This window comes from Chiloscyllium plagiosum, unplaced genomic scaffold (assembly GCF_037043375.1).
Source record: "Chiloscyllium plagiosum isolate Xiang-an unplaced genomic scaffold, Cpla_swu_hap1 HiC_scaffold_31, whole genome shotgun sequence".
Classification (NCBI taxonomy): Eukaryota; Metazoa; Chordata; class Chondrichthyes; order Orectolobiformes; family Hemiscylliidae; genus Chiloscyllium; species Chiloscyllium plagiosum.
Window position 1 is genome coordinate 69,222,508 of NW_028270169.1, and position 21,173 is coordinate 69,243,680.

The 21,173-nt window shown below is 42.5% G+C and overlaps 1 gene segment (V, D, J or C); it reads left to right on the forward strand.

Moving 5' to 3' along the window:
* Positions 1-5,395: 5,395 nt before the first annotated feature.
* Positions 5,396-21,173, forward strand: part of LOC122552334 (Ig heavy chain C region-like) — a 64,876-nt gene continuing 49,098 nt past the window's right edge. The window contains exon 1 of the C gene segment in view: positions 5,396-6,462.

Consider the following 21,173-nt stretch of genomic DNA (forward strand, 5'->3'; position numbering starts at 1 on the left):
AAAACATGTGTGTTTGGATAAATCATATGCTAAGGTAGGTTGTGAAAAGTGCTTATTACTGTATATCAAGTCACTGAAATTTTTTTAAAACCCAAGATTTGGGTGACAGCATTTTTTGTCGGTAATGTATCTGTGTTTTGTGTGCTCATTCCCAAGTCAAAAACATTTAGGCAGCCTTCCCAAACCATTTCTCAGTCATGTTGTCAATTTAGCTAGAAGAAAAAGCAAAATCATTTTTTTTTTTTCATTTTTGACAGATTTTAGAGAATGCGTATGACAAGGAAAATTGAAAGGGGAAAATTATATTATTATGCATGTATGCTATGTCATTTGCTAAATCTCAGTTGAAATTTTAAATTTCCACAATAATTTGGTTAATTTGGCAACTAAACATATATAGTGAGTTTTCCCAAGTCACAACATCTCTCGTATGCTTCACTGAGGTAAGATGTTACGCAATGTTACATCATGACTACTGCTATTCTTTATTACACCTACACCTTGAAAGGATGTCGGGTGTATGCTTATTTCATATATATAAGAAAAAGAAACAAAGCAAACAGAAGAAATTAGTTCCGGGGCAGGAGAGGTGTGCTGGAACCAGAGAAGAGCTCCTTGGGGAGGGGGAGGGGGAGGGGGGGGGGGGGGGGGGGGGCTGTGGCCAAAAACAGTTGAGAATCATTGGACGAGACCATTGGACAATAGATGCATAGAGCTGTCGTTATATGCCGAATGCCTTTCGACTAGAGGAAATATTCAAATTCCCTGCTGGTAAATGACACTCCATTGTCCGTGACCACTTCCAGGAGACTGTATATCACAAAAGATGCTGACAGCTTCTCAATTGCCATCCCTGAGTTTGCCAAACAGACTTTATGCATTATCCAACCACTTGAATGGGCATTCACACTGACGAAGAACATTATGGTGGTCCTTTCATCGGGACAATCAACTTGTAGGCAAAAGTGAGGACTGCAGATGCTGGAGATTAGAGTCGAGAGTGTGGTGTTGGAAAAGCACAGCTGGCCAGGCAGCATCCAAGGAGCAGGAAAATTGATGCTTCGGGCAAAATAATAAGAAAAAGAAACAAAGCAAATAGAAGAAATTAGTTCCAGGAAGGCCCTGGAACCTGAGAAGAGCTCCTAGGAGGGCAGTGGCCAAAAACTGGTTGAGAACCATTGGACGAAGAATGAAGGGCTTTTGCCTGAAACGTCGATTTTCCTGCTCCTCGATGCTGCATTTCCAGCACCACACTAACCAACATCTAACCGAATCCAGGGTTTTCGCAGCCATTTCGCAGTGGGAGCGCTGCTGGTAGCAATTGTTATCCTTCTTGGCACTCTGGGCATATCCAACCCTGGCCACCAGCCATAGCTTCTTGCTAGTATCTTCATCTTGGAAACCTCTGGATGACCTTAGTCAAGTTTGGTAGCAACCTTTACTCAGGATAATCACCCTTGCTCCCCATAATAGTATGCCGTTCTCTATGGTGATCTGGTTTCACTAGGCCTTGCTGGGTATGATGGCCCTTCTGTCTCCCCCATTACTACCAGCTGCTTTAGTTTTGCTAGGATAGCATCTTTTTGTGCCCCTGGTTGGATATTGTCAGCAGTGACCAGAAGGGTGTCCAGGAAGTTTAAAACCAAAATGGACAGTTTCAGGGGAGGCACCACTAGAACATAGAACATTACAGCACAGTAGAGGCTCTTCAGCCCTTAATGTTGAGCCGACCTGTGAAACCAATCTGAAGCCCATCCAACCTACGCTATTCCATTTTTATCCATTGTCTATCCAATGAACATTTAAATGACCTTAGAGTCGACTACTGTTGCAGGCAGGCCGTACCACACCCCTATTACTCTCGGAGTAAAGAAGCTACCTCTGACATCTGATCAATGTACATGGACACCGAGATCGCTCTGTTCATCTGCACTACCAAGAATTTTACCATTAGCCCAGTATTCTTTATTCCTGTTGCTCCTTCCAAAGTGAATCACCTCACACTTTTCCGCATTAAACTCCATTTGCCACCTCTCAGCCCAGCTCTGCAGCTTATTTACGTCCCTTTGTAACCCACAACATCCTTCGGCACTATCCACAAGCTTAGCATCATCCGCAAATTTACTAACCTATCCTTCTACACCCTCATTCAGGTCATTTGTAAAAATGACAAACAGCAAAGAGTCATAGCCTTGCGGTACACCACTAGTAACTAAACTCCAGAATGAACATTTTGCATCAACCACCACCCTCTGTCTTCTTTCAACTAGCTAATTTCTGGTCCAAACCACTAAATCACCCTCAATCCCATGCCTCTGTATTTTGTGCAATAGTCGACCATATCAAACACCTTACTGAAATCCATATATACCACATCAACCACTTTACCCTCATCCACCTGTTTGGTCACCTTCTCAAATAACTCATTAAGGTTTGTCAGCTATGACCTACCCTTCACAAAACCATGTTGACTATCCCTAATCAATTTATTTATATCTCTTATAACCTTTTCAACACATTACCGACAAAGGAAGTAAGGCTCACTGGTCTATAATTACTTGGGTTGTCACTACTCTCCTTTTTGAGCAAGGGAACAGCATTTGCTATCCTCCAGTCTTGTGGCACTATTCCTGTAGACAATGATGACATAAAGATCAAAGCCAAAGGCTCTATAATCTCCTCTCTGGTTTCCCAGAGAATCCTAGGATAAGTCCTATCCACCCCAGGGATCTTTCCTATTTTCACACTTTAGAGAATTGCTAACAACCCCTCCTTGTGCACCTCAATCCCATCTAGTCTAATAGCCTGTATGTCAGTATTCTCCTCGACAACATTGTCTTTTTCCAGTGTGAATATTGATGAATAATATTCATTTAGTGCTTCCCCTGTCTCCTCGGACTCCACGCATAACTTCCCACGACTATCCTTGATTGGCCCTAATTTTACTCTAGTGAAGTATCTGCTTGTGGGAGGTGGCTCAAGGCATCTGTAGTCGATTGGGTTCCTAGACAATGAGAAAAAATGAGGACTGCAGATGCTGGAGAGTCAGAGTCAAAATGGTGGCGCTGGCAAAGCATAGCAGGTCAGGTAGCGTCCGAGGAGAAGGAGAGCCAATGTTTCATGCGTATGACCTTCATCAGGAATGGAGAATGTTCTAACTTGTACTTGTACGTGCTGGGAATAAGGGCCCAATCCTGAATTCTACCAGAAGCAGTGGGCAGCACCACCTTGTCTTCCTTCAGTCACCTTAGCAGGGGTTTGTGATCTGTTACTAAGACAAATCCCCAAGCATAAAGGTACTGGTGACTGCCAAACCTTGTTTCTCTATCTGAGCATATTTGTGTTCAGCATCATCCAAGGTCTGGGAAACACACACATATGGGGCGTTCCTCTTCATTTGGCCACTGTTGAGCCAATACTATCCTGCTAATCCACAGAGAGGCATCGCATGTCAGCACCACTTCTCGCTTGGATTGTGGTGGGCCAACACCCTAGATGATGATAGCTGCCTTTTCACTTCTCTAATAATGGCTACTTCTTTGCTATGTGACTATTTCTAACGTTGATCTTTTTTCGTTGCAGGTGTAAAGGCGCCAAGAAGGAGGCTAGGTTCATATAAATTTCCTTTAATAATTCATTAACCCAAGGAAAGACGTAAGCTGCAGTTCACATGTGGGAGCTGGGCTCCTTTGATCACCTTCACTTTCTCTACCAACAGGTGTAACCCAGTTTGTCAACTCTTTAACCCATCCAAGATATCTGTTCACCTGGGAAAAACATTAAGCATGATGTCCAAGTTCTCAAAGTGCTCCTTATTGTTCTTCGCTGTTATTAGTATGTCATCCAGATAAATGGTAACCAGGGGTAGCCCTTGTAAAATGCTCTGCTGCCAAAAGGCACAGGCTGATGATACCCCAAACTGGCAGTCTTGTATATTGATATAAATGCTTATGGGTATTAATTATAGCATTCTTCTGGCACTCCTCATCCAGTTACAATTACAGGTCAGTGTGGCTCATGCCGAGCTTCATGAAGAACAGCCCACTTCCCCTCCCCCCCCCCAGCCCCGCTCTCTCCAACCTTGTGTACAAGTCCCCTATGAAAGGGATTGCGCATTTATCCAGCTGTGGAAAGGAGTTTACCATTTGCCTAATATCCCCACAAAGACAAACTGTACTGTCAGGTTTCACAATTGGTATGACTGGTAGTGCCCATTCTACAAACTAGTTTGATGATTCCTTGGCTGTCCAACCTCTTTATTTTTACCTTTGCCCGCAATGCAAATGGCGCCCAGCAGACTGTAGAAAATCTCGGAATTGCTTTCTGGTCAGTATGGGGTCATGTGACTTTGGCCCCTTTGAAAATCTCAAGCCCTTCCTGAAATACTCCTTCGTATTTTACGAGGACTTCATTGTGGCAGCCATGTTCTGATCGAAAATTGTTGAGCCAATCAAGGTGAATCTTTCTCAACCAATTCTATCCCAATAGGTTTGGGCCAGAGTCTTTTACTACCATCAGCGGTAACTGCACCAACTGCTTCTCACAGGAGACAGGAACTGAAGTCATTGCCTTAATCTGCAACATTTCCACAGTGTATCTTCTCAGGCTGGCTGGGATCTATGTAAACTTAAGGGTTGTACTCCTGAGTGAATGTGGTCAAAAACAGATTCTGCACCGACAGATACAGCTGCACCATTATCAACCTCCATAGGAACTCGGTGACATTTAACCAAACATTAATTTTAGTTGGTTCTGATTTGGATGTCACGAAGCAATTTGAATTGTTCCAAAGCACATATAGAGGGACTTTACAGGATGTGTACTCTCCTGGGTGCAGGCCTATGAGATTTCTTAATCTAATCAGGCCTTGTAGCTCTCCATTGCTATCTCAAATCTGCATTCTGACAGCAACTACAATGGCTTGTCAGCCCATTTCCTGGAGAACTTTTGAGCCACGTGGCCGAGACTCAGCTTTGTTGTGAGGTTCTCCTGTGGGCTGACCTGGGGACCTCTGCTCAGCATATACCCTTCGTTACACTCGGTGGTTGCCTAAACTCGAGTGTTGTTCCCTTAGCTCAGTTGGAGAGGTAAGGGAGTCTATTTCTATCGGAATGCCCGGTAGCTCCCACAGTCCACTTGGTGCATTTTCTAATGACAACACCATTTGCAGTGTCTGTTTGAAGTCCAGTTGTGCTTCAACTAATAGGCACTTCTGTATGGTTACATCATTAATCCCACATACCAAGCAGTCTCTCAGCATCTCATTCAGTGATAACCCAAAATCACATGCCTCTGCCAGTCATCTCAACCTCATCAAAAATCCCAATACGGATTTCCCCTGTTGTCTGACAGTCGAATAAAACTGAAAGTGTCTCAGAATTAGAGGAGGTCTGGGTTGTAATGTTCCTTACTCAGCTCCGTAAACTATTAGAAGGTTTTAGTGTCTCGTGAGAAAGTTAAGCCTCTTAGAACGGAGAATGCTGCGTTCTGCAAGCATTCAGAAGGATTACTCATTGCTTTTAATCTGCCCCAATGTCATTTGCCTGGAAAAATATTGCATTCTTTCCACATACTAGGCTCAGTCTTCGACAGCAGGATCAAATGACTCAAGCTTCCTAAATAAAGACACGATGCCAGAAATGCTTACGCCAACTCCAAGATGACTGGAGCAAGTGAATGTCCTTCAGGCATGTCATGTTTTCTGTGAAGATTAGAGTGGTGCTGGAAAAGCACAACTGGTCAGGCAGCATCCGAGGAGCAGGAGAATCGACGTTTCGGGCAAACCTGCTCCTTGGATGCTGCCTGACCTGCTGCGCTTTTCCAGTACCACTCTAAACTTTACTCTAATCTCCAGCATCTGCAGTACCCACTTCCACCTATGTCATGTTTTCTGTGTCATTGGCACGGAAATAACTGCACGGAGACCAGTTTCCTGTCACCAAGTTACCCTTCATTTACTGTGCCCAGCACACTGACTGTGGCCAGCCAGCTCCTCACATGACTGAGGAGATTCTTATTACCTGGTTATATTTATATTTTTATTCAAAGTCCACATGAAGTTGCAACAGATAACAAGCACTGTACATCAAAGCTCAGCAGAGAAATGGTTAACATTGCACACCCCAAATCTCATTGTAAACAATAACATAAAACATTGTAACAATGCTGCCCCTTAAACAAGGTTATGTTGCCCTTGGTTTTTTTTCAAGAGGAGTTATAAAGTCAGTGGTGCTGCAATGATTAACAGACACTGTCTAAGTCAACAATCAGAGGAGACCTTTATGTTTTTTTTTAAAACACAGTTGTACGGGGAGCGGCCATTTCTCCCAATTCAGGCTTTTTCTAGTTTAATTTAGTTTTAGCAGGCAGTCAAAAACTGCCAGCAGACAGAGAAGCAGCTACAGTGGAAAGAGGTTCCATACTTCAACAAAGGTCTTGCCTAAAATGAAATCTCTCCTGCCTGTAAGAACCTGTATTTGAATTTACTAAGGGGTGTGTTTATGGGATGTTGCGGGAATTGGAACAGCTTTGTTAAGTTGCGTTCGAGTTGGCTGTGTTTTCAAATAGTTAAGTTATTCTAAATTCTGTTTTATTTTGTGTTTCAACTGTAATGTGTAAATAAATTCTATTTTCCTTGAAGCCATGTGGTTTGACCAGCTGCATCACTCCTAGAACATCCACTAAACATCTGCCTTTATAAAATAAAAGTTAGGGTCAGGGTGACCTTTGTAAAATATTTTGCAATGGTCCAGGCTGGTCCATAACAGATTGGAGACTCTTGGTGGGATGAAATTCTACTTGGGTTAGAGTTATTGGTCTTTAAGGAGGTGAATGGTGGTTGTTAATGTCTTTTGTTCCGGCTATTGAATTTAGTTGGTTTAAGCAGTGCTTGGTATAGTAAGTGCTATTTCAGTCACTAAGAGTTTTCTGGGGGTGGAAGTGAGTTTGTGGCTTGACAAGAGGTGAACAAGGCAAAGCTGCTGGAAATGGTAGACAAGCTGGCGTTAGGGTCACCTTCATCCCTGAGAAAAGGAGACAATTGCAGCAATACACAATTACAGTTTAATTTGCTGGAAATGCCATCAGAATCTTTAGAAATGGCTAAAATTAAATTGAAAATAAATCAGCCTGATTTAGAAGCAAAAGATAGAGAGAGAGAAAAAGCAATCAAATGGCTTGAATTACAATTTAAGGCAGAGCAAAAAGGAAAGGACAGAATTGTTTTAGCAGAACAAAAAGAAATGGAAAGAGAAGACAGGAAGAAAGAGAGACAGAGTTGAAACTTCAGAAATTGGCACTTCAACAGGAAAGTTGGCTTAAAAGGATGGAGGTGAAGGTAGGAGGGACGTTCTGTGAGGAAACTGGTAAGGATGAGAAAACCCATCATGGCCAAAGGCCTGGTTGGTATCTGTTTAAATATATGAGGAGAAAGTGAGGACTGCAGATGCTGGAGATCAGAGCTGAAAATGTGTTGCTGGAAAGGCGCAGCAGGTCAGGCAGCAGATTCCTGAAGAAGGGCTCATGCCCGAAACGTCGATTCGCCTGCTCCTTGGATGCTGCCTGACCTGCTGCGCTTTTCCAGCAACACATTTTCAGTGGGAATCCTCTTGCAAGGATGCCTGCCTTGAAGAAGTTTTCCTCCGCTCTCTACAAGAATCTCAGTGAGTCTCGCTCTCTCACTGCAACCCCCAGGGCACCTCCTCTGCCCTGAAGCTCTTCTCCACTGCAGGCACCCTGCCTCTATTCCCGATGAAGTGTTTTTGGCTGAAACGTCGATTTTCCCGCTCCTCAGATGCTGCCTGACCTGCTGTGCTTTTCCCGCACCACTCTAATCGAGACTCTGGTTTCCAGCATCTGCAGTCCTTGTTTTTACCTAGTAATACAAAATAGTAAAAAAAACAAACATACAACTGACAGAACTGGCTATTGGTCGGCATATACCAGCCAGCTATTGGTCGGCCTACACACTTTCCAGCTATCGGATGGCTTACTCACCAACTAACAGTCTGCCTACACACGGACTGACTATTGGTCCACTTTACACACCTTGTAGTTATCGTTCAGATTGCACACAGGCCAGCTATTTGTCGGCCTGCACGCCTCGCAGCCACGGGTCAGCCTCCACACCTTGCGGCTATCCGTCAGCCTACACTCCTTGTGGCTATGGGTCGCTCTACACACGGGCCAGCTATCAGTCAGCATACATATCTTCCAGCTATTAGTTAGCCTACACACTTTCTGGCTATCAGTTGGCTTGCACACCTTCCGGCTATTGGTCCACTTACACACCTTCGAGTTGTCAGTCAGCTTAATTACAGGCCGGTTATCGGTCGGCCTAAACACAGTCTGATTCGGTTGGCCTTCACAACACACAAGGACCCAGCCGATACACACAGGCCTGGTGCAGCCCACAAAGGCACAATACACACACTAAAACATAGTGCAAACATAAAGGCACAGTCCACCCACGAAGATATGCCCCACTCACAAAGGTCCAGTCTACTCATGAAGGTCCAGTCTACTCATGAAGGTCCTGTCCACACACAGAGGCCCTGTCCATACAAGAAGGGACAGTACACACATGAAGGCATGGTGCACACTCTAAGTCCTGGTCCACGCATAAAAACCCAGTATACACACGAAGGCACATTCTGGGGCTCATAAACAAAAGTTAAGCCCACAACCCATCCACTTAAATAAAGGCATAAAAGCTGGGTGCCATCACCAAGTTTTCCTTCAATTCTCTAGTTCACACAGTGGGCGGCATGGTGGCACAGTGGTTAGCACTGCTGCCTCACAGCGCCAGAGACCCAGGTTCAATTCCCGCCTCAGGCGACTGACTGTGTGGAGATTGCACATTCTCCCCGTGTCTGCATGGGTTTCCTCCGGGTGCTCCGGTTTCCTCCCATAGTCCAAAGATGTGCAGGCCAGGTGAATTGGCCATGCTAAATTGCCTGTAGTGTTAGGTGAAGGGGTAAATGTAGGGTTTATGGGTGAGTTGCGCTTTGGCGGGTCAGTGTGGATCTGTTGGGCTGAAGGGCCTGTTTCCACACTATAAGTAATCTAATCTACACTGACTGTGGGCTAGTCAGCTCAGAGTCAGTTGTCTGAGTGAGGTTATGTTAGTTGGTTATGTTAGTCTGCCAGGGATGTTCCAATTGGCCCAGGTTAACCCAATTAGGACAAGAGCTGAAAATGTACTGCGAGAAAAGCGCAGCAGGTCAGGCAGCATCCAAGGAGCAGGAGAATCGACGTTTCGGGCATGAGCCCTTCTTCATTCCTGAAGAAGGGCTCATGCCCGAAACGTCGATTCTCCTGCTCCTTGGATGCTGCCTGACCTACTGCACTTTTCCAGCAAAATGTTTTCAACTCTGATCTCCAGCATCTGCAGTCCTCACTTTCTCCTCCAATTAAGACAAGGCCCAGTTTGACCTCATAGCCAACAAGGTAAACCTGATTCCAATCACAACAGGTTCTTTCTTTGTTTTGACTTTGTTTTGAGAAAATATTACCTTGTTGAAGTTCCAGCTGTTCTAGTCAGTACAGCCTTCAGATTCTGTATTAGAGTGCTCAATCACAGATTGAATTTCCCAAATGAGTTGTATAACTGAATTAACAAAGACAAAACAACAATCCCAAGCGAATGCACATGGGAGTACCTTCACATAGACCATTATCGTTTGGTGACCCTGGAAAGAGAATAGCAACAACAGGCAAGATGGGAAATATCCAGTTAGACAAAGTTGTTTGATCCTCTGTGGGAGAGTAGCTGCCACAACATTCCAGACCTGTGTTTGTCTGATTGGACTCTGCACCACCGTACTGTGCATCTCTTTACAAATGGCACAATTCACTCATCTTTTTGACAATCAATAATTGTGATAAGAATGTGCAATAGAACAACTCTCAAGGAGCTCGACAACACGAGGTATTAAATGACTGAATACACTCAGCAAAATGAAGGTTATCACTGAAAAAAAAAACAGAAGATATTTAGATTTTGATGGGATTGATAGTGAGTGAAATAATACAAATACTGTTGTTTGAAGACAAGTTACAATTCACATTTGAGATGTAATAGGATCAGATTAATCCAGTCTTTGGGGTATTCAAACACAGTCTAAAATCTCATTGGTATCACATCATTAATCTGGTATAATCTGTTTGTTCAAAATGATTTTTAAAAATTGATGATGTAATCACATTTTCCCAGGAGATATATCACACAACATAAAATAAAGTTCCTGGAACTGTGTCAGCTCCAGCTCTAAGAGAATTCTCCAAATCTGACAGTTTGCCAGCAGCAGGAAGGGAGGTTGTTTGACAAACAATCAAATGCATCTTCTCAGGGAAAAGGTTGAAAAAGTATACGACACCATCCTTGCCATTATTGGTATTCCTGGTAAATCTTGGAAAATTTTAACTTGTATAAATTTCTGCTTTGAATCATACTTATTTCTACCTATGACTGATAATTATTTTCTTTCCATTTAGCAAGGCAAATACTGATGCCAGACAATACTGTGCTCACTCACTGAGATTAAAGCAAAGAGATTGTCAATTTGGAGACTCATAAGTCATGTGCAACATTGTCTGTTTCTTTATACTGGGTTCTGTTTCTCTGGAATGCATTTGCACTGAGGCCACATTAATGAAGTTTGGCTGAGCACCAGCATTTCCTAGAAAGTGTTCGGCAAGACTGCACTCTGTGGTAGTTCAAAGCCTGTTATTGGTTGGATGGGTTTTGTAACAATGCACCTATTAGTGGCATTCAGTGTTTCCTATTCCTTGAAGTGAAGATATTTTGTTGGTGGATCTTGTTCAGGCAGCGTGCATCAAATCGGAGTCCAGATACAATGTGGGCAATGGGTGGGTTCAGCAGATCGTTATGGAGTGATAAGTGAGCATCAGTACAAAATGTTGTTTTCATCAGTGAGCGAATGTGTGGGGGCACGATATTTGTGAAGACAGATCATTGGGAGGGGTGTTGAGCTCAGGGTTCTAATTTTGATACATGTTGTTGAATTATTTGGTTGTTAAAAAGACGAGTGAATTGTGCCATTTGTAAAGAAATGCACAGCACTATGGTTCAGAATCCAATCAGACAAACATAGATCTGGAATGTTGTGGCAGCTACTCTCCCACAGAGGATCAAACAACTTTGTCGAACAGGATATTTCCCACCTTGCCTGTTGTTGCTATTCTCTTAGGAGAAAGTGAGGACTGCAAATGCTGGAGATCAGAGCTGAAAACGTGTTGCTGGAAAAGTGCAGCAGGTCAGGCAGCATCCAAGGAGCAGGATTCTCCCGCTCCTTGCTTGCTGTTCTCTTTCCAGGGTCACCAAACGATAATGGTCTATGTGAAGGTACTCCCATGTGCATTCGCTTCGGATTGTTGTTTTGTCTTTGGCCATCAGTTTAGATAACTATTTTTTTTAGATTAGATTAGATTACTTACAGTGTGGAAACAGGCCCTTCAGCCCAACAAGTCCACACCGACTCGCAACCCACCCCCCTACATTTACCCCTTCACCTAACACTACGGGCAATTTAGCATGGCCAATTCACCTGACGTGCACATCTTTGAACTGTGGGAGGAAACCTGAGCACCCGGAGGAAACCCACGCAGACACGGGGAGAATGTGCAAACTCCACACAGTCGCCTGAGGTGGGAATTGAACCCAGGTCTCTGGCGCTGTGAGGCAGTAGTGCTAACCACTGTGCCGCCCACCAATTGTGCAAACATATCCATTTTTGACTTCATGATAGAGGGATAGTCATTGATGAAACAGCTGATGATAACTGGGCCAAAGACAGTACCATGAGGAACTTTTGCAGTGATGTCCTGGAGCCTGGATAACTGACATCTATCTTCCTTTATGCTCAATATGACTTCAACCCTGACTCCCTTTGACTCCACTTTGCTAGGACTCCTTGATGCCACACTAGGTCAAATGCTGTTGTGAGCCAAGGACTGTTACTCTCACTTCACCTCTGGAGTTCAGCTCTCTTTCTAATGTTTGAACCAGCCAGCAGATGCTGCTTGATAGCACAGTCGATGACATCTTCCATCACTTTACTAATGATCAAGAGTAGACTGATGGCGTGGTGACTGGCTAAACTAATTTTTTTTGTTTTTTGGTACATGACACTCCTGGGCAAGTTTCCACCATGTCAGGTAGACCCCACCTTAGCAGCTGTACTGGAACAGCTCAACTCGGAATGCAGCAAGTTCTGAATTCTTCATACTTCATCAAAAGCCCAGCCTTACACAGCATCATTGTCAAAGTACTTTTACCTCATTTGTCTTCCACCATCATCTCAATGAACAACATTAATTTTAAGATTGTTCTTTAGCAGTTTTTATTTATATATTTATATCCCAAAAATGATCCAATTAAAACTGACATCTCAGAATGTTTCAATTTTAGTACTATCAGCCACGTAATCTCAAACCATACTAGGAAAACTACAATTATCCTGGAGCTTGATGCTTAAGTTTGCAGGTCTCACACTTTACTCTGTTGTTGATATTCCCTGAACATAGCTTCTCCCCGATGGCACTGTCTGTTCATCATATTTTCTGTTGATCCACTTATTTAACTCACATTTATGACATATTGGGGGTTTCCACAAGATTAATGTACATAACAATCTACATAAGAAAAAAGGTCAAAGTCTTGACCAACGGAAGAGCCCAAATACAACGCACATGGTGACCATTTAGCAAAAGAGCTTCTTTTGATATTATTCATCCTTTAGCAGCAAGAAGCCTCTGGCCTCCACTCAGATTTCTATTGCAGACAAAGTGACAGCAATTTTATGGGTATCAGATGTAGACGATATTAAGATCGCGAGGACCAAATATTAATCATGGCAAGCTATTTAGCTGTCCAAGAACTAGCACCTTAAGAGATACGGAAAGAAAACTGAGAAGGGGTTAGGAGGTGAGGAGATGTGGCAATTGGGGTGGGGGAAGAGAAAAGAGAATTGAGAAAGATGGAGAAGACCAATACAAAAGGCAAGAGCTACGGACTAACTATGCAAGCAAGAAATCAAAAATAAATCAAACAAGTTTCAATTGTCAGATCAACGAATTCAAAAATTGAAGGTTCAAATCAAATTTCACAGTTTGAGAATATTAATTCAGTCTTTAAAAAATTAAATAGGAAATAAAATCCTGGTAAACAGTGAAGGTTCACAAAGTTAAAGATTGTCGTAAAAATCCAAGATATTAACCAAATGCCCTTTTGGGAAGGAAAGCTTCATTTGGCCCGTATGTCACAGTGAGTCCCAGGCCAATGAGATTAATATTAAATCCCCTTTAAAAAGTGGCTGACTGAATTTCTCAAGTTTAACCTACACTATTGGCTTTATTCTGAACTGCATTAATCATCTCGACAACTGAGCTAATCAATCCTCACATTAATGCAGTACGCATCTCATAAAAAGTAAAATGTTAGCCAATTATAAAAATATTGAATAAATCAAGTCATTTAACTTTCAAAGTTACTCAGTGAAACTAAAATACATTAATATTTTACAATTATATACATTCTCCATTCTTTTTGCTTTCAATTCATCCCCTTTTATTCCTTCTTCCCCACCTTCAGTCCTTACAATTCCTCTCTGCCCCCCTTTACCATCTCCCACTTCTCAACATCACCTCCCATATCCTTCTCCCTCCCCAAATCTCCTCTTCCATTCTTCTCACATCTCCTTCCCATTACTGTAAATAACTTTCAACACTGTCTCTTTGTAAACTCACCACTGCACCTCCACCCCCCATTCTCCATCTCTCTCTTCCCTTCCACCTTTCCCATTTCTAAGTGGGAATGGAAGTAGTTTTGCAGTGTGTGAGGCACAGGTGGTAGGGGTGATATTTGTTTGGGGAGTAGATATGGAGGAGGTACTGGAGGAAGTATGGACGTGGGTGTGGTATTGGGAGGGTTGTGGGGGTATTGGAGTTATTTTTAGGGGATATTGGAGTTATTTTGGGGGGTATTGGGGTGATTTCTGAGTATGGAGTGACTTTGGAGGGCACTGGGATAATTTGGAGGGCATATTGGGGCGATTTGGAGATATTGATGATATTTTGGGAGAGTATTGGGATGATTTGGAGGCTATTGAGGTGATTTTTGGGGGGTATTGGTGTGATTTTGGCAGAGTATTGGGGCAATTTGGGGGATATTGGAGTGATCTGAAGTGTTGAGGCAATTTGGGGGGAATATTGGGGCAATTTAGGGTATATTCCAGGGAGTATTGGGATGGTTTTGGTGAGTATTGAGCGATTTGGTGAAATATTGGGGTGAGTACTGGCATGATTCTGGAGAGGATTGGTGTAACTTTAGGCGAGTATTGGGTAAATTGGGGACATTGGAGTGATTTGGGGGAATATTGGAGCGATATTGGGATAATGTTTGGGGATACTGGAGTGATTTGGGGAAAGTTTGGGGTGTGTTGGTGAGATTTTGGGGAGATAGTGAAATGATTTTGAGTGAATATGTGGGGAGGGGGGGGGGGCGGTTGAAGGTCCTCACCTCCGGATTTTGTTTCGACGCCTCCGGCCCGCGCCGCCTCACACTTTGGCGCCTACCGCCGCCACCCACTCCCTCCGCGCTTCCAATATCGTTCCCGCCGCCGACACCCAAACCTCTCCAATCGCATCTGGGTTGAATCTCGAAGTAGCCGGCAGTATATTTCGGGGCCGGGGAGGGTTGAAGTAGGACTGAGGGTGAGACACTAGGGGCGATGGTGGGGTGACGAATTAAAGACGTCGACAAATGGCGGAAGGTTATCGCTTCCTCCTCGCGGTGGAAGCGTCACGCGGCCAAGCCTCTCCATTATCACATCAAAAGGAGGGGGGGAGGGGATGGAAACGGCGTCTTCACATATTGCAGCACGTAATGTGAAGGAGTTAATTCTTTATGAGGTGCCAACATTGGATCTAACAGTTTCTTCCCCGATTGCAGATGTATTCAAAGCGCATGCTGGATTGAACAGCGGGATAATTGAAAAGAGACGTACTTGATTCTCCCCTCCTCCTGAGCCTTCCTGTTATGCTGGCACTGACATTTTGGAGATAAATCTCCTGGATATATTTTCAGACCAATTCACTGTGAAGCCGCAGTGTTACACCGTGCACTGCAATACTCCGTCAACTTTGTGAAATCTATGTTATTGTACCTGGTCCAGAAGCTCAAAAAGGTAGAGCTTGGTTAGTAAAACAGGATTTTTTTTGCTGACGAAAGACAAGTTGGTTTACATGATTTAGGTTATTTGATACTGTTGTACTGCTCTGAGGCTCCAATCATGACCCAGAGCATCCGGCCCTCAGTGAAAGTCAGTCCTGTCATTGTCCCCTCAATTTGACCTGATGTTCAGATTGAGGGACTGAGTAAATTGGATACTATGTCAAGGTCACCATCAGCAGAGAACTGAAAAAAGAATATGAATAATCTTTCAACCCTGGTATAGAATAATGGCCTTTGTGTAGGACAGCAATGTAGTGATTATAACACAGGATGTCTGTACAAATAGTGATTGCGGTTTCCAGGCGAGGTGGTTTACTGGAGGTCACATTAAGTTGCTGAGTAACCCCAGACTCTTTTGTGACTATTGAGAGAGAGAAAAAGTATTTTAAAAGTACGAATAAGGTAATATTGAAGGGACTTACTGTTGCCAGCCAGCACATGGAAGTTTATAAACGTTTGCAGTAACGATAACATGGTGCTGAACATTCCCACAGTACATTGTATATGTCAGGGCGGCTGCATCATCACTGATAGCTGGGACATATCTGGCACATCAGGGGAGTAACCCAGTGGATCAAACTCTTTGATGCAATAACGTACCATTTCTTCAACTCCAAAATAGTTCACTTGAAGGAAAGTGCAGTTGAAAGTGCTGGGTGGCAAGATATCCAATGAATTCCATGTGGTACCTGATAAGGCTGTGTAGGATTCTGAGAATGTTTATTCCTGCCATGATACCAGATGTTAGTACAATACAAAAGACTGAGTCTTCTGGGGCACTAGCATTTTATCATAGGCTCTCTTGGATTTTTTTATTCTTTCAAGTTTAGGCTTTACTTCCCCAGATGAACCACTTGATATCAGGTGCTGCCTGAACACTGACCCATTTCTGTGCATGACAGTTACATTTAACCATTGACTTACTGGGCATTGGTTGAGAGCAGTATCATTTCTTGATGTGTGATATCAATGTATGTAGTTAACATTTCCAAACAAACTCTGTGGTAGAATTCCTCAAGTGAGGTAAAAGAGAACTTTTTCTCAGTAGCTCACAGGCACTCTGCATTTTCCAGTGCTTTACTGGAAAGTTGTGTACTGTTGATCTGAATCTCCAGGAATTACTCTGAGTGAAGGTATTACTGATCACAGAATTATACTGAACGGGGATCACGAACCTTAAGCTGGACCCATGATTGCTGTGGACTAATGTTGTTGGGAGGATGTGTCCTTGTAGTTTTATACGGAGTATGGGTAATTGCTTGAATAGAAACTTCTGACCCAGTACTCTTGCTTTTCTGTGGTTTCTGTCAGTGCAGCATTGTAGTAAGTGTGGAGCACTAACAGGATACCATCCATAACTCCACTTGCAAGTTTTGTTTTTCTGTGATACCTTTTATTGTAGAACTCTATTGCATGTGGGTCAATAGCCTGAAGAGAATACTCTGTTCCACTGGCAATGTGATTCAGTCAGCATCTTTCAATTAGAATGTTACTGAGTGTGGGTTCCTGGTCAAAGAGGAACAACTAACTCCAGTGTCCAAGTGTTACCGCGGGCATCTCTCAAAGTAAAATTATGCTGAATGGAGGTTACGAATTGGAGAAGAGCAACTTAATCCAATGGCCCTGTGCAAGGAGGAGTATCTCTGACTATAGAATTTAACTGCTTTTGGAAATCTAAATGAATCTGACCACAGTGGTATCTAGAACCGTGAGGATTTGAACCATGCAGTGCTTCATTTATATTACACTCCTGTTCTGTCCACTCATGGAGCTGTCAGTTTAGTGTGTAATTACACAATGGAATGCAACTGTGAAAATCTTTGTAGTGGGTTGAATGTGTTTCGTGCTAGGTTTACATAATGTCCCATTGGAGATGAACTGATGTGATGATTTTCATAAAAGGAAAATGGCAAAGTAACAATGTTAACTTGATCAAATGCCCCATAAACATATTATGTTTGCTGAAATAGTTGGGGTTGGTTAATCTTCCAGCACGATTAGGCCAAGTTGTGGGACATGTCTACACTAATTTATTATCTGTATATGAATCAGGATGAATATAGAACGGGAAGTGTTGACACAATTTCACATCTGTATCTGATTAGATTAGGATTAATAATTTTTATATCTGTAATATATAATTTTTCCACAGTTAACATTCCAGAGATTGCTGCCCTTCACTTTGTGATGTGTGTCCTCCTTGTAAGGAAGATATTTTGGTGAAGAACATGCATCAATCAATTGTAAGGCAATATCTATAATTTAATAAAAAATAAATAAAAATGTTTGTTTCAATGAATTACTAACTTCAGTACCTACAATATGAGTATGGTTAATAATTGAGTTGGAGAGCATTACATAGAATTAACAGGACAGAATACAGAACAGTTAACATGGTGCTTTAATATAGCAAGCTAGCCTCTCCCATTCCCAGTTGTTCAAGCCCTGAGTCAGTGTGCTATGTTAATGTTCTCCAGTTGTAGTCTCTCCCAATGGTGGAAATATCATTTCCATATTTGCATTGAAAACTCTTTTAAAGTTTCATGCCCCACATTTGGGCTTTACTCAGCTCTCTCCAAGTCAAATTCAAGAGTCAGAGATACATACCTCTTTTTGGATGTGGTAAGTTAAATATAGAAAAGCATAGTTATTTTGTCTTTAGTATAATGATTTGATTCTGGCTACCATCTATGTACTCTATGTCACTAACTCAGCTCACATATTCAATTTCTAGAATTGTGAGCATTTCTCTTCTTTTTGCATGATAATAACAAATATTCCGACTGGCAGGAGCCAAAAGTCTATCACACATTTCTCGTTTTTGTCTCACAGCCTCTGACCTTCCAACGCACGACAAATTAACTCTTAATTGTGACAAACTCAGGATTGTTTGACTTACATTTACAGAAGGATTGATTATTCCCCAATCAGTTACACCTATTTATACAGTTACATTTAATTCTGGAGAAGAAATGTTTTGGCTCTTAAAAATATAAATTACAAACACATACTCCACAATAAGGATCTCTGGAAAAAAAAAGTTGACTCAGTGAGATTACAACTCTCTTTGGTGTCATCCTGATTACAGATGAAGGTGGTTTTGGCTCTTGGAGGTCAATCATCTCAGCCATCATACATCTCTGCAAGACTTTTTCCAGGGTCATATTCTAGGCCCCAAAATCTGTAGCTTCCTCATTACTGCCCTTCCCTTCATCATCATTTCATTAATAGAGATGTTTGCTCATGATTGCACAATGTTCAGCACCAATTACTCCTGAGATAATGAAAACATATGTGTCTATATACAGTGAGATAACATCTAGCTTGGGCTGATCATTGACAAATAACATTCACATTCGACCAGTTAATGACCATCTCAAAAAGAGAGGGTCTACCAATCTCCCATTGGCTCATTATGACATGACCATCACAAAATCAATATTATTAACAACCTGGACCAACAGTTGACAAGAAAATGCCTTAGTTTAGCCATACAAGCGCTGTGGCTACAGAAGTATGTCAGACACTCTTATTACTGTGACAAGCTCCCTACCTGCCTCTCCAATCCATGTCAACCATACAGAATGCATAGCTCAGGAGTGGGATAGAATGTTCTCCACGTATCTAGTTGAGTGACTCTCAATTGCAACACGGATTGCAACACTCATGAAGCTCCACATTGTGTAGGACAAACAGCTGATTGATTGCCATGCCAATCATCACATTTAGTACTCACTCCCTTCACCATTGACCAAAATTTAATACCACCTCCAAGATGCAAAAATGTTACACTCCAAGTCGCTTTAACAGCAAACCCATGATCTTCAGCACCTGGAAGAATGTGAACAAAAGATACATAGAAGGGTCATCACATACAAGTTCCTTCTCAAGCCAGATTTCATGATGACCTGGAAATACATTGTCATTCCATCACTGTTGCTGTGTAAAAGTTCTGCAACTCTCCTTCAAAAGCATGTATGTTTCCTGCAACCCAGAGAATACAGGTCTTCAAAAGGCAGATCTCCAACACCATCACAAAGGTGAATATGGATAGGCAATGAATGGTGGCTAGCCACTAAATCTCACATTGCACTTGTACGTTTTTAAAAAATGACTATTACCAAATCTTCAGAAGGATAACCTTGAACCCAACAGGTGGTAAGTGTCTGGAGGAATGTGCATATGGCATACAGCAGGTGGAACGTCCAAAGTAAAAGAGTGACCGCTTTGTGCTGAGGTCTTGCTGAATTTGGGGCATCAGCGATCCTAGCGGATAGTCCATGTCATATCTTATTTTGCGGAGTCTAATGAATTTCCCAAGTCTTGCTGGTCTCAAAACCAGGAGACAGATCCATTTGCCTTGGTTGTCTGTGCTGGGTAATGGATTAAGTATTGGTGTTCTCCACTCGAGTGTACGACCCTGAATCAAGTGGAGGTTCCCTTATCTTTGAAAGTGGATCAATTCTGGAGTGATCACTGCATATTTGTGGCAATAGATCCAGTGTGGCGATATCCAATCCCAAGGAATGGTCTAAAAAGAAAGCAGTCTTCTGTACTGGGGATGGAGAGTTCCATTTTCTTTTATTCATTGAAGGGATATGGGTGTTGCTGGTTAGGCCAACACTTAACAACCATCCATAATTGCACAGAGGGCAGGTAAGAGTCAACCAGATTGTCGTATGTCTGAAATCACATGTGGCCAGACCAGTTACGGATAACAGATTATCTTCCCTAAAGGACATTCGTGAACAAGAAGCTTTTTTTCCCCAGGCAATTGACAGCCATTTCATCATCATCATTAGATTTTTAAGTCCAGATTTTAAATGAAATGAAATTCCACCATCTGCCATTGTGAATGTCGAACCCAGCTCCCCAGAGAATTACCAAGGTCTCTGAATTAACAGTCTAATGATAATACCATTAGGCATTGTTTTCCCAAATCGGTAGCATTGGCCTGAATCCATAAGGATTTATGATGGCACAGTGACAAGGTAGTTAGCACTGCTGCCTCCCTGCATCAGGGACCTGGATTCCATTCCAACCTTGGATGAATGTCAGTGTGGAGTTTGAACATTCTCCCCATTTCTCCAGAGGTTTCTCCATAATGCAAAGATGTGGCCATTTTAAATTGTCCAATTGTGTCCAGTGCTATTCCGATCAGGTGGGTTAGCCATGATAAAAAACACATCCATTGGGTTGAGGAGAAGGTCTAGGTGGGATGCTTTTTGAAGGGTCACTGTAGACACAATGGGTTGAATGACTTTCTGCACTGTAGGGTATCTATAATCCTACCACAGAAGCAATTCTGGTGATCTCCATGGGAAATGCTGGTTAAACTACAGGGATTCCTAGCTCCAGATAGCTCTGAATCTGGCCGGGGGGGGGGGGGGGGGGGGGGGGGGGGGGTGGATGTCTATTCACAAGGAGAGGGCCTATGATTTGCCACCATTTGGTTTTCATCAGATGAAAACTAAGTATTGCACAGAGAAAACTGCAATGAGAGTTCTAGCAATAATCGGCATTTTGTTTTCTTTAAAGAACATTCCCAACTACTTTCGATATAAACCTGGAATGATCAGTAACAATGTTCCATGGTACTCTCAACCAGGCCCGGTTATTTTTATGACCATCGGTGGATAGGTTTTAAATATTTTGAACATTTTTTAAACACCTTTTTTCCCCATTCACATTTATTCTCTTTATCAATGTTCTGAATGTCAGACAGATCTTCGAAGCCAGTAAGATGCATAAAGGACTGAGGGGTCAAAGAAAAATAGAGCATGACCCAGAGATAGAGAGCAGAAAGCAATCTATGATTTTACTCTTTGCCATATCTGCTAGCTTCATACTTCTCTGGTTGGTGTACATTTTATATTTCTTTCATGCTGGTTATTCTCTGAATTCCAATGCTTATCACCTC